Source organism: Archocentrus centrarchus, chromosome 19, assembly GCF_007364275.1.
Source record: "Archocentrus centrarchus isolate MPI-CPG fArcCen1 chromosome 19, fArcCen1, whole genome shotgun sequence".
NCBI lineage: Eukaryota > Metazoa > Chordata > Actinopteri > Cichliformes > Cichlidae > Archocentrus > Archocentrus centrarchus.
In genome coordinates this window covers 14,623,823-14,639,269 of record NC_044364.1, presented here as the reverse complement: position 1 = coordinate 14,639,269, position 15,447 = coordinate 14,623,823, and positions in this window count along the sequence as shown.

Sequence of the window (15,447 nt, the reverse complement as noted above, 5' to 3'; positions counted from 1 at the left end):
TGACAGCAAAGTAAGAGAATGTGTCTCTGATCTTTATATGGTTTGTGAAGGACATTTCAGTGAGATAAGGGTCAGAGAAGAAGATAGGACTTGTTCTGAATTCTGTCCTGAAGGCCACATTTGAGACCTCTGTTAACTAAAACAAGGGTTTGCATGCAACACAGGAAATTCTCCATGAAAACACAGGACAAGCCAGTTATTAAGTGCATCACTGTGCATTCTGAATAACATTTTAAAATCTTAAATATGACCAGGCTAGAGATTCTTACATACTGCAGCAGCTCGAATCAAAGCAGTCCTATTTAGAGAAAATAGGTTGATAAAAGCTTGACTTTTGAACACTAATGTGAATTTTGTAACGACATCACTATCATTTTCACATGGGTGAAAATCACCTGACATTAGTGTTCTGGGCTTAAAGCAGACAATATTTTAATTAGAAAGGCACCATCTCAACTTCAAATTGTTCTTTTTCTATTGTCTTAATATTTCATGTGTGTTACACATTTTGAAATAATCTGAAATTATGGGGGAAAGATGAGAAACCTATATTCCCCAAAATGCTAATGAAGTAAACACTTATAATCGGGTCTATCTTTAGTAAAATGGTCAGGCATCCTTTCACCTGTAAGTGAACAAAAGTACCTTTACTGGGCTGTTCTTTTATTAAAATAGATTATGTTGAATCTTTTGGCTAACAATAACTGTAGTTCAATATACCAATATATTTCTATTTTGCATTTATTATGTCGTCACCTGGAGGATTGCTCCAACAAAATTTCATTGTGTTGTGCAATCAAAATAAAGATATCTTATCTTATCATTACACCCTTTGCAATTTGAGCAGCTCACAACTAATGACCAGTGGTGTGTCGCTGACCTATGGCTATTAAATAATCACACCATCAACTGTAGGGTTTCTCCCTAAACCAGTTCTTCAATACTGCCTACTACCAAATGCAAGATCATCCTCTAAAATCAAGGCTCAACTGTGCAACCTAAGCAGGAAGAAGACGACAGTTTTGTTGTCTACGGTTGTTTTACCCAGGCAGACGAAAAGGTGCAACTGTGGTAACTTTAGAAAATCTACTGAGCAGCAAAGCGCACTGTTGTAGGAGGCAAACAAAGTGAAGAGCTAGATTTATTCAACTGTGAGAGCTCTGCAACTTGAGATTTCAAAGCAACATTCATTCACCTTAACTGCTTTTTTTCTATATCAAGCAAAGGCCCCTTGCACTAAAATCTGAGTTGTTATACAGTGGATAATAACAGTATCATCCATTTTAATGGAGAAAAAGACTGCTATCATGGAAAATAGTGCACTAACAGCTGAAACCTGAATTAACTATAAACTGGTTTTGTTGTGTGTCCAATAACAAGAAAGTTCAATCTAATACGTTTTTCCAACATCATATAAAAACCATATCCAAGGAATCCACAATGAGTGTGTGGAAATGCAAATCTAATGGCACAAAGGTGATGATATTCTAAATGAAGAGCCCCAGCTATCAGTCTGACAGCATGAACGCAATTGTGTATACAAAATGGTTTCTTTTTCTCTTTTTTAAATTAATTCTATTTTTATAGGACACCTTTGGGGCATCTTAAAAAGCCATTGGCAGTGGGAAAACAAAAGGTGATGCTTATTCCAAGCCCTTTATTCTAATTGGCAAGTCATACTGTTGCCGGATACTCGAGGGTCTCAAGGGAGCAGAGAGCATCTGAAGATATTTCAGTTCATTTGGTTGGAGCCGTGAAATGTGACCTTGAAAGCCAAAGATTACAGCTGCGTTGTAAGGACAACTGTTGCACTGATAAAATAGCAGTGGATAATGGAAAAAGATGTGTATTTACCTGCATATATTTGTCTGTTTTAATAATGTTCTAATAAGGCAAATTCATAGATTGTGGAGGAGAAATGAATAAAATGATCTATAATACACTAATCCAGGTTAATATTAATGATTATTTTTATGTCGCACAAAATCTTCTTAATTCTAATTATAGATTTTATATGAGATAATGTAGCTGAAATAATCTAGCCCTGTGAAATTTCTGCACTGTAAAGTAGGATGAATTATAATTAGATGTCATAAAGACTGAAGAGTGAGATCATACGTGCCATGCAGGCTGCACCACTTGAATTTTTCTACTCAGTAAAAAAAAAAAAAAAAAAGGAATAAGAAGGTGGTCAAAGAGAAAAGGAGCGGTCGCTCCACAAGCTCTTATTCTCTTTAAAAATAAAGGCTAGTTCCCCATTAGTGTGCAAGATGATGGTTATTACACAGGAATGACTTGCTACCATAGCTTTGTCCATTTTTTGGTATACACAACAGAATTTAATCTCTTGAAAGAATGTCTACTTGTTTCTATTTATATAATGTGTTATCTGCACTGCTTGATTATTTTTAGTCACCACATGTGTGTGTTATGGGTCATGCATAGGGACAAAATAGGTTTCTATTCTGACTGGGTTCTATTCCATTAAACATGCAGTTTCTTAAAGATCAATTGGACAAGCCAGAAAACTCACCCACTAATATTTTGCAGATAAATGGGACCAAAAAAAATTTTTTGGAATTTGTGAAACATGTTGGTGGTAGAAATATTAGACCGAGATATTCAAATTCTGTAGTATGACAGAAGCAGTATTATTAAAAAGCACTGCATACATTTTCATGCAGATTATACCCAGCTTTATCTAGCCATGAAGCCAGATGACACACCAGTTAGTTAAACTGCAGGAATGTCTTAAAGACAAAGGCCTGGATGACCTCTAATTTCCTGGTTCTAAATTCAGAGAAAACTGAGGTTATTGTACTTTGCCCTAACAACAAAAAACAAAAACTGGTGTCTAACCAGATACTCTGGATGGTATTACCTTGGCCTCCAGTAACACTCAGGAATCTTGGAATCATTTTTGAGCAGGATATGTCCAATGTGCATATTAAATAAGCAGGACTGCTTTTTTGCATTTGTGCAATATTTCGAAAATTAGAAATATCTTATATTTCTCCCATTTTGGCTTCTCTTCATTGACTGCCTGTTAAATTTAAAAATTTGTCCCATCTTATCTTAAAGACCTCATAGTACCATATCACCCCAATAGAGCACTTCACTCTCAGAATGCAGACTTACCTGTGGTTCCTAGGGTATTTAAAAGTAAAATGGGAGGCAGAACCTTCAGCTTTAAGGCCACTTTAAGGCCACTTAATACCCAATTGCCCTTCGGGGATGAATAAAGTTTCTGAATCTGAATCTAATAATAAAGCTTAATAAAGGTTATAGTTAGGGCTGGATCAGGTGACCCTGTACACTTCCTTAGTTACACTGCAATAGGCCTAGGCTGCTGGGGGCTTCTCATGACACCATACACCACTCTGCATTTAATCATTAGTTATCATTAATCTCTGGTTCTCTTCCACAGCACATCATTTGTCCTGTTCCTCTCCCCTCAGCCCCGACCAGCTGTGGAAGATGATTGCCCTTCCTGGTATTGCTGGTATTCCTTCCCACTGTGGCCAAGTGCTTGCTCATAAGGGGTCATTTTGATTGTTGGGGTTTTCTCTGTAATTATTGTAGGGTCTTTACCTTAAAGTATAAAGTGCCTTGAGGTGACTGTTGTGATATATGTTGGCGCTCATCCTCCTGAGACCCACCCACTGACTTTTGTCCTCTGTAGTTGACATTATATTTTCATGCACAACTTTTAATTTTTTTCAAGAAACTCAATTAATTCCTGTTATACTCTAAAGAGAACATCTTGGGCTTTCTAGGGATATGTCATATGACAGGCTGGCATGTTGGGAACTTTATTTTGTTCTCAATCCAAAGTAGCCATCATTGGAGGAAGCACATTTTATGAAAATAGGAGAAGTCAAATATTGTTACTTTTTTGTTGTTTTAATCATGGCTGTCATATATGATTTTGTTTGTAAGGGTTTCAGGAAGAGTATTTTCGGTTTTAAGCAGAGTTAAATCACCTATGTTTTGAAATAATCATCTTTGAATAAATGTCAATTGTAATGGACATCAGGACCATCTTTATGTACTTGTATCCTTGTAGGCAACGGGACTGAGGCAGAGATGATTCTGTACAAGATAGTACAAAAGTACAAGACTTCCACCATCCACTAGGGCTGGCTACGCACTGGCTGGGGACTGTTTGCCTCATGGTGTGCAGTCGACCAGATCGGCCCCTCTGAAGCCACAGCCAGGATAGCTGGAGGAGGGCAAATCTGCAGTTACCCTGTGTTGTATGGTGGCAGCAATTCAGGCAGTTCATGATGGTCGCTCAGCACTCTATCGGGATGAATCATCTCTGATCTCCCAGTTTCTTAAAGATGCCCACAGGCTTATAGTTCACATGTCTGGACCCTTGGTTTCCCCATGGATCCTCCATAGTCTCTGGCACTCTTCAGCATCCCCGCTTGATCCTCTTCAATGATGCTAATTTTAAATGCCTTTAAAGTTTTTCTGATAGCTCCTTCTTCTTTCTTCTTCTTCATAACATTTGCCAGGAGGTTTCACAGTATTTGCTGCAGGTTTTTGCCAGAAGGATCCGAAGCATCCTTAGGCCTAACCCTGCAGTTCTACCAAAGGCTCTATCCAACTCCTCCTGTCCCCAGTTTGCTTTAACTCTGGGGTCTTAGGCAGACCCAGACAGTCAAAGCCCAGGCTGTCCCATTGGGTTGTAGAGGCCATTCACCAAAGGTATGCATTTTTGGGAACTCTCCTCCCATCCTGAGTAAGGTGCCACTCAGCTCAAGGTGTGGCCACTTCATGGGCCTTGTTGAGGGCCGTTGCAACATGGTTATGTGAGTCCACATGTTCCAGATTCTACCATCTTAATGTGTCAGCCAGTCCCTCCTTTGGAGACCAGGTGCTGGGTGCATGTCAGTGGTAGCCAACTGGGCATTGTCTCTATGGTTGATCGACTGTAGCATCTTGTGGACCAATCAAAGCACTATTTTGGCTTTCCCTATGCATCTTCGCAGGGTCTTTTTGGTGCCCGTCTTGTATTTTGCAGAATAATATTGGGCTGCACCATCTCCTGTCGGGGTGTCTCAAAGAGTTACCCTGTGCATATGGAATATGTAACGAGGTGAAGAGATAAAGAATAATTAGCTAAATTATTAGCTCCTAGTTCAGCTCCTTGTTTTGTATGAACATCGTCCTGTTGTCATGCTGAAAAGATTTATTTAAAAATAAACTGGAAAAATTCGAAATTGTGAGATGTTTCTTTGACCCCCAATGATGTAGGAAATTAGAAAGAAAAGCAAATTTGTTTTGTTCGTTTCCCAGGATATAAATAATTCTAGTCATTCACCGAGTCTCAAAACTGCCTTCGTTTTAAGGGATTTTGATTCTCTCTTCTGAATTGTCTTTTTGGGATGTGGCTTCATAATCTCATTCGAGGTGCTCCATCTGTATCATCTTATGATATGAGTTGCACTAGTGAGGTCTCTGTGGATTCTGTGTGTTTGTGTGTCTGTGAGGTAATTACTTTCATATCTGTAAAATATTTGGCAGAGGGCCCCATTCCGCCCTCTCTTCTCAATGCTGCCTTGTAGAAGTGTTACTGATAGAGAACTAGGAAACAGCTGCCTCTTATCACCCAGAGCCAACAGGTGTCCTTGTGAGAAGGATTCATGACGTAAATGCTGAACTTCTCCTGTTGACCAGGCCAGCAGCGTCAAACTGCAGTAACACCACCAGGGAAGAGGCATAAGGCATGTGTTTGTAAATTGCTAGGATGGCCTCTGAAAACCTTTGATCACCACTTCATGGACAAAATGCATCTGAATGAAACACAGTTTATGGTTTTCTGGCATAGCACACAAATTGCAATGAAGGCAGTTCTTGATGACAGCGTTAACCCTGTTAACACTTTCATTCAGATACATTTTGTTTATGAAGTGGTGGTCAAAACTCACTTGTCACAGCTTTATTAGTTCAGTTTTCTTTATGGTTTAGCAGACATATTTTCTGTGATACTATAAACACATAAATGGCCAGAGTGCACATAAGACCTATTACTTGCCATCCAGTCCTTTCATTCTTCAGGCCAAAAGTTTTTTCCCTTTTCTTTTGAACTCTTTATACATATTGAATTGAATAATAACGAATAATCAAGGTTTAATTTAGACAGTTTGATTTACATTGGTTTGCAGTAACTGTTTATTTTTTCTGCTTTCGTGAGTTACCTGTCTGCTGCTGCAGTTCTTCCTGGTTTGAGGAAAAACAGGAGGCTGAAGGTGGAGCTGGTTTAAGTGCAGAGGACCAAATAGACTTAACCATCTGTTGTGACCACATGGGGGGAATGGGTTCTTTTTTTGCGTTTTAAATATAGTTATTATCTCTCTGGCTTCCCCTGTGGCATTTAAAATGGTTTACTCAGTTACTATATAGGCTGAGCTGTCTCTCATTTGGGCAGGTCAGTTGGTTGAGTTATGTTATTTTGTTAAGCATAGCATTTGTGTAAAGTTTTGTTTAGTTGACCTATTTTATGGGCCCACTTAGTTCTTAAAATAGCTTATTTTCATGAGTTTGTATTTGTTTATATAATTTTTGTCCTTTTTTGGGTACAATAAAACCCACAGTTTGGAAATTATACCTGTGCTTGTATGCCCATACACCTTTGTTCCATTTTCCCAGCTAAATTGCTCATTTTAATGCACCAAATGAACAATGAAGTTTACTTTTCTGATCATCTTCTTACATTCATGTATTCCCTTTTTTGATCTCAGTAAAACTGTTGTTAACCAATTTGAAGCTGCTGTTCTGCGTGGTTATCACTGCTGGGTTTCAGTAGGGATACATCTACAGAAAGGCAAATCTCTTCATCCATTTGCACTGTGAAGTATTGTCCAATCAGTTTTGCTGAATTTGGCTGAATATGAGCAGAGTGTATAGCCCTGAACGCCTCAGAGTTTATCCTGCTACTTCTATCAGCAGTCACATCGTCTACAAACCCTAGTGACGTAGTTCCATGTATACCTGCACCTACCATAACATTGCCTCGGCCATGTTAGACAGATGCTACAGTGTGCGTTTCAAATCATGAGATGTTTCATGGTGTAAACCATCTGTATTTCCATTCATGAAGTCAAGTCTTGATTGTAGACCTTGAGAATGATACACCTACCTCTTTAACAGTGTCCCTAAGTTGTTGTGATAGTGCTTTACTTAAAGTTACAGTGTGTAAAATATCACCACTCGATGTCAGTAGATTGCAGATTGCAGTCAGCTGAGTTGTGTTTTCTTGCCCCACCCAATTCAAGTGCATAATCCTAGCTACAGTGGCTGCTGTAGGACAAACAACTCTGACCACCGTTCATCAGCAGTGAGTGTAGGCTGTCAGTCTACTGTTTACCTCAGTTGTCAATATGTGTCCACGTCTGTTTACTCTGGAGGAGGCTGTAAAACTTTGTGAAAGGAATCCAATATGAGTTGATGAGTCAGTAAAGCTCACTTCTGTCAGGTGACAGTGATACACAGGTGAGTTGATGATGGTATCCTGAACCTTTCTGTTGGTAAGCACTGCTGTTTTTGTAGCTGTTAGCTGCTTTTGGTTGGCGGTGCATTCCTTCTTTTTAAGATTGCTGCTTTGGTCACTCCTAGAGTTTCTGCCATCTCTCTGTCAGGTTTATTTTGTTTTGTTTTGTTCAGCCTAATTATGGCCTCCTTACCTTACACTTACATCACTTCTGACCTGATGTTGAGAGTTCCAGTGAACAGCTACCAAATTCACATTCAATCCTTGAAATCAATGCTAGATGTTTTACCTGCGTGATTGGTCATGGAATAATAAAGCCCAATCCCCAACCGGTCGCAGTAAAGCTGGCTATGATTCCTAAATAGTTAATATGGTGCTGTCCCACCTCAAGTCCCTCACAGCCCCCCTTCTGGACCCCCTGCAGTTTGCCTACGCCATCAACCTGACTCTGCACTTCATCCTACAGCATCTGGACTCCCAGGGAACCTACGCCAGGATCCTGTTTGTGGACTTCAGCTCTGCCTTCAACACCATCATCCCTGATCTCCTCCAAGACAAGCTGTCCCAGATGAACGTGCCAGATCCCATCTGCAGGTGGATCATTGACTTCCTGACGAACAGGAAGCAGCACGTGAGGCTGGGGAAGAATGTCTCGGACTCCCGGACCATCAGCACTGGCACTCCTCGGGGCTGTGTCCTCTCTCCTCTGCTCTTCTCCCTGTACACCAACTGCTGCACCTCTGACCACCAGTCTGTCAAGCTTATTAAGTTTGCAGATGACACGACTCTCATCGGACTCATCTCAGACGGGGACGAGTTGGCCTACAGGATGGAGGTCAAACGTCTGGTGTCCTGATGCAGCCACAATAACCTGGTACTGAATGCCCAGAAGACAGTGGAGATTATAGTGGACTTTAGGAAGCACACAGCCCCTCTACCCTCCATCATCCTGACTGACACCCCCATCACCACAGTGGACTCATTTCGCTTCCTGGGAACTACCATCACACAGGACCTCAAGTGGGAGCCCACTATCACCTCTGTCATCATAAAGGCCCAGCAGAGGATGTACTTCCTGCGGCAGTTGAAGAAATTCTACTTGCCAGCAAGGACCATGGTGCAGTTCTATACTGCCATCATTGAGTCCATCCTTACCTCCTCCATCACTGTGTGGTACGCTGGAGCCACCACTAGGGACAAACAGAGACTACAGCGCGTTGTGCACTCTGCAGAGAAGGTGATTGGCAGTAACCTCCCATCTCGCCAGGACCTGTACACCTCCAGGACACTGAGGCGTGCAGGTCGGATCACAGCCGACCACTCTCACCCTGGGCACAGACTTTTTGACCCTCTCCCCTCAGGCAGGAGGCTACGGTCCATACGGACCAGAACCTCCCGCCATAAGAACAGTTTCTTCCCTTCTGCTGTTGGACTCATGAACAATAACCCTAAGACTGTTACCACCACCCTCCACAAACGCTGATGACCCTATGTCTATGCACCTGTCTGACTGCACTGATGTACATATTACTCTGCACTGTATATTTTGTAATTTTGTAATATTGTGTTATAGTTATAGTACTAATATCTCTGTATATTTGCAATTTGTATACTTGTATATTGTCTTATAGTTTTTATACTTATTTGTTTTTTCTGTAAGCACGAAGTACCGCAGCAATTTCCTAATGCTGTGAACCTGTTCACCCATATGGCAATAAAAAAAAACCTTCTGATACAATAGTGTTGTTAAAGCCCTAACCTGAAAGCTTGCACTCCAATCACATCATGAATATCGGATGTAAAATCTACTGCGGTGGTGTAGAGAAAAAAATGGCTTTGTCCAAAAATTTATGGACCTAACTGTATACACATATACTGTCTTGCTTTACATTACATGAGAGTGTTTCTTCCAGCTACAGTAATTAAATCTGTAAATTTGACCCATTTTCTACATCTTTGAAGTAATTTTTTTAATTCTATTCATCAGTCTCTTTGGTGTTTCTCTGTCTTTTCACATCTGTTGTTTGGTTGATTAACTTTTCAACAAGACATGCTAACAGCAGCAAACACTTCAAACAGAGGTTTTATCTGTGAACGTACTCTTTATCATATTTATATACAACCATAATTAAATGTGTGGAAAGACTACTCAGAGCCAGACATTTCATTTTTCATCGTATTTTAATGTACAGTCCATTAGCAGCTTCGTCAACACCTCATCTTTTGTTAACTCATTCCCATATTAAGTAAAGGTAATAAGTCTCCCACACACACACACACACACACACACACACACACGCACACACACACACACACACCGAGACAGAGAAACATCTTTTTAAGCTTTACGATTTCATAAACAATTTGCTAATTGAATTTACATTTTTCCATTAAAGATTCACTTTAGATCCTGAGAGATGCGGAACATTCAGCATATTTGTTAAATAATTATAAGTAATTTACAAATTACAAGAGAGGGAAAACACATTTGGAGGCCTGATGTCGGTGGTATTTTCTCTCCGGTTATTTATTTCTATAAAGTGTACAACAAATATTTTTATATGGATAACTTTGTATGAGAACTAAAGAAAACTTTCATTGTTTTTTTTTTTTTTTGGTTTTTTAATCCTTTTTTGGTTAAAATAATTTGAGTTGGTCCAATATTTACTGACATCCCCTACCAAAAAAAAAGATTATGTGGGAAGAAGAATAATTTTTTTCCACCAAAATTCTTGTGTTGTGAGTGAAGGGGTTAAATTGATGTCTTTTGATTATCAAAAAATTAAATATTCAGATTTATCATAAAACAATTATAGTGCAAACACCAATAATTAATTTTAAATATTTCCTTTTTTTGGGTGGTTTTCTGAAAAGAATGTGATTTTAGCCCATATTAGATTTATGAGTTACCCATATAAAAACATTTATTTTTCATCTTTAAATAACTCTCTGTTCTCTGAGTTGTATGGGTAATTATACAGTGATGTGTGTGTAGGGGGCAGGCTGAGCAGTTTGGTTCACTGACATTTCTCTGTAGCTGTAATTAATCTGGGCATGTAATTTAACCTCAGTTAGTACTGTAGGAACCTCAAGCTCTAATTATACAATGAAAAGAAATAGTGGAAGGTGATTAACTTTGACATTTTTCAAACTCCTGCTGATTCTGACATTGATGTTTGTGTTTACAGGTGTTAAAAAAAAAAAAAACTCTAAATATTTCATATCTCTCCATCTTGACTCACTTGCTGCTTTGAAGATGTTTTGCATAGCGATTTTAAGTGATCCCAGTGGGCGGTGGAGCAAATTGAGTATTCAGAGACATGCTGTTTGCAGAGGAGGAGTATTTTATTGGTTCTGATGAAAATGTTAAAAGTGTTAAATCACATATAAGCACTTGATTTGCCAAACAAGCAGCTTTGTTTTTGTTTCTCGTTGATGAGTCTGTTTTGAACATTTTGTTGGATCTGACAACATCACTCTCTTTGTTACCGGCTGGAAATCAAGCTTTGGCTGCCTGCCTGGAGTCGGCATTGACACAGCTTTAACATCATTTTGGGTCCATGGTTTTTACAGGGGTTACCAGCTTTGTGTTTGCATGTTATTGTATCTTTGCAGGTGCTTGGAAAGCTCTGATGTGTTATTGGCCTGGGTGCAGTTTGTGTTTAAGTTATGTAATCAAAATGGTTCTGATTTTCATATTGTCACTCCTGAAAAGCTGTAGACCACTCTACTATTTTGCACTTTGCCACACAAACTAAAGTCATTTTATTGTACTGGAAGTGTGCAAAAAATGGCTTGCAATTAATTTTTTTTTCTGAGTCACAACCCAATTCATTTTCTTGGCTGCAAACCCCATGTCACAGTCCAGCAATGCCTCATCAACCATGCAATTTGACCACATTCCTGTGATTTGTGCTCAGGGAACAGTGTCAGGTGGGTTGATTGTTGCACCTGCAGCGTGTCTGCTGATTAGCGTCTCTTTTCATACAGTAATATGGTGGGATCAGATGACCAGGTGGCATTCACTGAGGACTGAGGTCCATTGTACGAAGAATTTCCCTGAGTTATCATGGTAGAGTTTTAGTGTGAAGGTCAAGCTTCAGCAGGGCAAATGGTTTCAAGCCCACACAGCATGTGAGCGAAAAGGAGAATAAAAGGTCACTGACCGCCTGAGCTGGCCTCTGTCTGTTCTGTGTACTTAAGGAACCCACAAGTAGCTGAGGATACAATGTGGTTTGACCCATGAGTACTTAATACTTTCAAAACATCAACATCATGGCTCGTTTGAACCACAACTTACACAACTGCAAAGTTCTAAGAAAAAATAAGCTAAAAGACTCAGCAGTAGCACTAATCACGTTTTAGGCATAATAACATTTTAGCAGGCATTAGAGGTCTATTGGTTTCAGATGCTAAACTACCCTGAATTGTGGCTATTATTTATTCTCTAAATTGATTCCATAGAAGGAGTTTTAATTCATGTTTCTGTTTGAACTTGTGTGGCATTTCTTCCTTTACCTTGTTGATGCATTTTTGTAGTCCCACTAAATTTCTGCTGCTTGTGTTTTATGTGTTTATGAATTTTTTATTTTACTCTCCCTTGAGAGAAAATGCTGTTGGTGATCAAGTTTTGCCCAAACCAGTTAATTTTGTGATATCATCATCTATGGCAAATTTGCCATAGATTCACACTCACTGTAACACTCACTGAGGTGTTGCTATGACAGCTGCACATATGTTACCTGGTGTATTTAGCACATTCATCTGAACTGATATAACCTCCTTTCCTTCCTGTGAGTTTCTATTTAAAACTATCAGATTTCTACTTAACTTTAGCAGTTTTCATGAAGTGGCATATGTAAATGTAATTTTGCTTTTCCCTGATACTAACTTTAATAGTTTTTTAGTGTGTGTGTGTGTGTTACTGTGCAGGATTAGGCTTTTTTTTCCTGTCAAATAGAGAACGCAAATATCTTCACTATTACATGAAAATTAACTTTAACTTGGGCGTAATCTCCAACCTGCTGCTGTCAATCCTGTGTGGTTACAGATTAATGTGGCTAAACATTCAGCTGGTGACTTGGCTCCAAGGATGGTATTTTGGTCTTTTAGTGTTTAGACTGAACTATATCTCAATAGCTATGGGATGGATTACTGTGAAATTTAGAACAGATACTCACCGATTGACCCGACTTCTCTGACTGCACTTCTTTCAGATGGGCAGCTTTTTGACTTACTCTGTGAAATGTCTCAATGTGTATAACACTGGATGGGCAAAACCTCTTACAGAGACACTCCAAATTCCAGATTATTTATCCTGAAGGCTTTAACAGTGATAGCTTGCTCTGAGTGAAGTATCTCAAATGTCTCAACTTAATTTGCTATGAAATTCTGCTCATATTTGTAAAAAAAAAAACAAACAACAAACAAAATGTAGCAGATTTTTCTACCACTGTTTCAGTTGGGGCAGAAAGTAACTGTCCTCTGGAGCACTGATGTAATACTCAGTTTGACAAACTGTGCAAACAATTTTGAGCAGTGATGAGAATTCTCATCAGGCTACATAGTTTAACCATTGCACATAATCAATTTCTCTGATCTTACATGGGTCGCAAATACCTTAATGTAAGCTTCAGTGTAGATTTATTGTGTTCTCTTTTTGGCAATAAAAAAGCGTAAATGGATCCTGCATAATAACACTCACTGTCTAAAAAAATTGTTAAAGTTAACATCACGGAAAAGGCATTGCTTACTGTAATGCCCACAGGAAGGAAATGAGGTTATATCAGTTCAGGTGAACATGCTGAACATACCAGGCAACATATAAGTGCAGCTGTCACAGCAACTCAATGCATTTAGGGATGGAGACATGGTCAAGACAACCTTCGAACTGATGGAAGGCAATAATAATTCAACTAACCACTTGTTACAACCAAGGTGTGCAGAAGAGCATCTCTGACCACACTGGGTGCCACTCCTGTCAGCTACGAAGAGGAAACTGAGGCTACAATTCACATCGGCTCAGCAAAACTGGACAACTCAAGACTGGAAAAACATTGCCTGAGTTGATGAGTCTCAATTTCTGCTGCACTATCTCAAACTGGTTTCTTGAACATGTACCCAAAGTGTACCAAAATGGCCTCAACAGTCACCAGATCTCAATCCAAAAGAGCACCTTTGGCATGTGGTGGAACAGGGATCATTACATTATGGATGTGCAGCTGACAAATCTGCAGCAACTGTATGATTCTATCATGTCAGTACGGACCAAAATCTCAGTGGGAATGCTTCCAGCACCTTGCAGTCACAAAGATTTCGGGCAGTTCTGAAGGCAAAGGAGGTTCAATTCAATACTAGCAAAGTGTAACCAATGAAGTGGTCTGTGCAGGCATCTCTGATCTGTTGGTCCATACTGGCCAGATAGTGTGTTATTGATATCATTGCCTTTTATACAGTAGGTCTTGAGTTAATCTCCCATTCAATACAATTTCACTGATTAGCTGCTCCAGTAGGAAATTTGAGGATTAAATTAAAGGTTAAATCACATTAACTTTACAAACTCTTGGATGCAATATGAAACCTAAGTTGATAGAATGCTTCATCTCTTGGCTGAGTAAACTCAGAAAGGCTTTGCAGGTGGCTGCCTTTTTTTCTTCTTTCCTTAACTTTGCTTATTTTTATGTAATTTTACAGTGATATTACAGACAGGTTTATAACAGATGAAAACAAAAATTAAGGCAACAGGGAGTACTTTGTTCGCAGCAAATGGCTTCCGAAAACATTACGCGAGATTATATAGTTAGTTTCAAAAAGGTTGTAAACATGACAAAATGCAGGCAAACAACACACATCATCAATTATGCCTTAGGGGGCAGTATGCTTGAGGATGTTGTGTGTGGAAGAGACAAAAGAGAGAGAAAGCAGCGGTGCTGAGCTGCAGTGCTGAAGATCAAATAAGGTTGGTGTGGAAGTAAGCAAAGAAGTAAGCAGAGCGTCTTCAAAGCTGTCTCCTGGTAGTTTTACAAGAGGAAACTGGGAGGAAAGCAAGTGTGATGTGAAAACACTTCAGTGAAAAGAAAAATCAAATTTTAGAGTAAAATCCAGGTTGGTTCAGGATAAAAAACACTTTTGGATATTAATTCAATGTATTGGCCTCCACAGCAGAGGATGATTGGAAAGAAATGTAGTAGACTAAGTAGAATAATGCATATTTACAGCTAAAGTTGCAGGCTTCGTTGAATATTAATAATAGTAGAATCCCCCAAATAATGACTTACAGTAACAGGAGTAGTTGTAGTATATTACTTCAACCCCTGTGTAACTCTACAACAGTAAAAGGATCCTTACATATTAATGCATTGTTGCTTGTAGTGTGTGTGTTTAAACTGCAGTACGTATGTGGAGAAGAAACAATTTCCATTATTTTTCTCACAGGCTTCACTTTTCTGCACCGGATTGTGCTTCACACTACATCTTTTTAAAGTAAACTGTCATCTCAAAAATTGTTTCTCAGGTCAGTTATTTGTATTAACCTGGTTTGACAGTGAAGTCAGCCTAATTTTGATATTTGGCTAAACCTGATCTGCAGTGTGATATACTCTGATTTTATATGGGACCAGTGGTTTTGAAGCATTCATCTACAATAAAAAAGGAGGATGGAGAGAAGTAGAACATACATAAAATCATAAGTTAAGCACGTTCTTTGACTATTTTTTTCCCCCAAAAGGAAGAAAGTGATTTCTGCTACATTTCCATTCAGGTGGAGCTATGGAAGCCTGAAAGGCTTACCACCCTACCAAAAGTAACCAGACATTTTCACTCTTTACATGTCATCTTATTTTTCAGTTGCTTTTATTTGAGAAGTAAACATTAGAAAAACAGACTGAAGCTTCAGAATCTGGAAACAAAGTCAATAGATTATTATATAATAGGTTATTATCTTAACATGG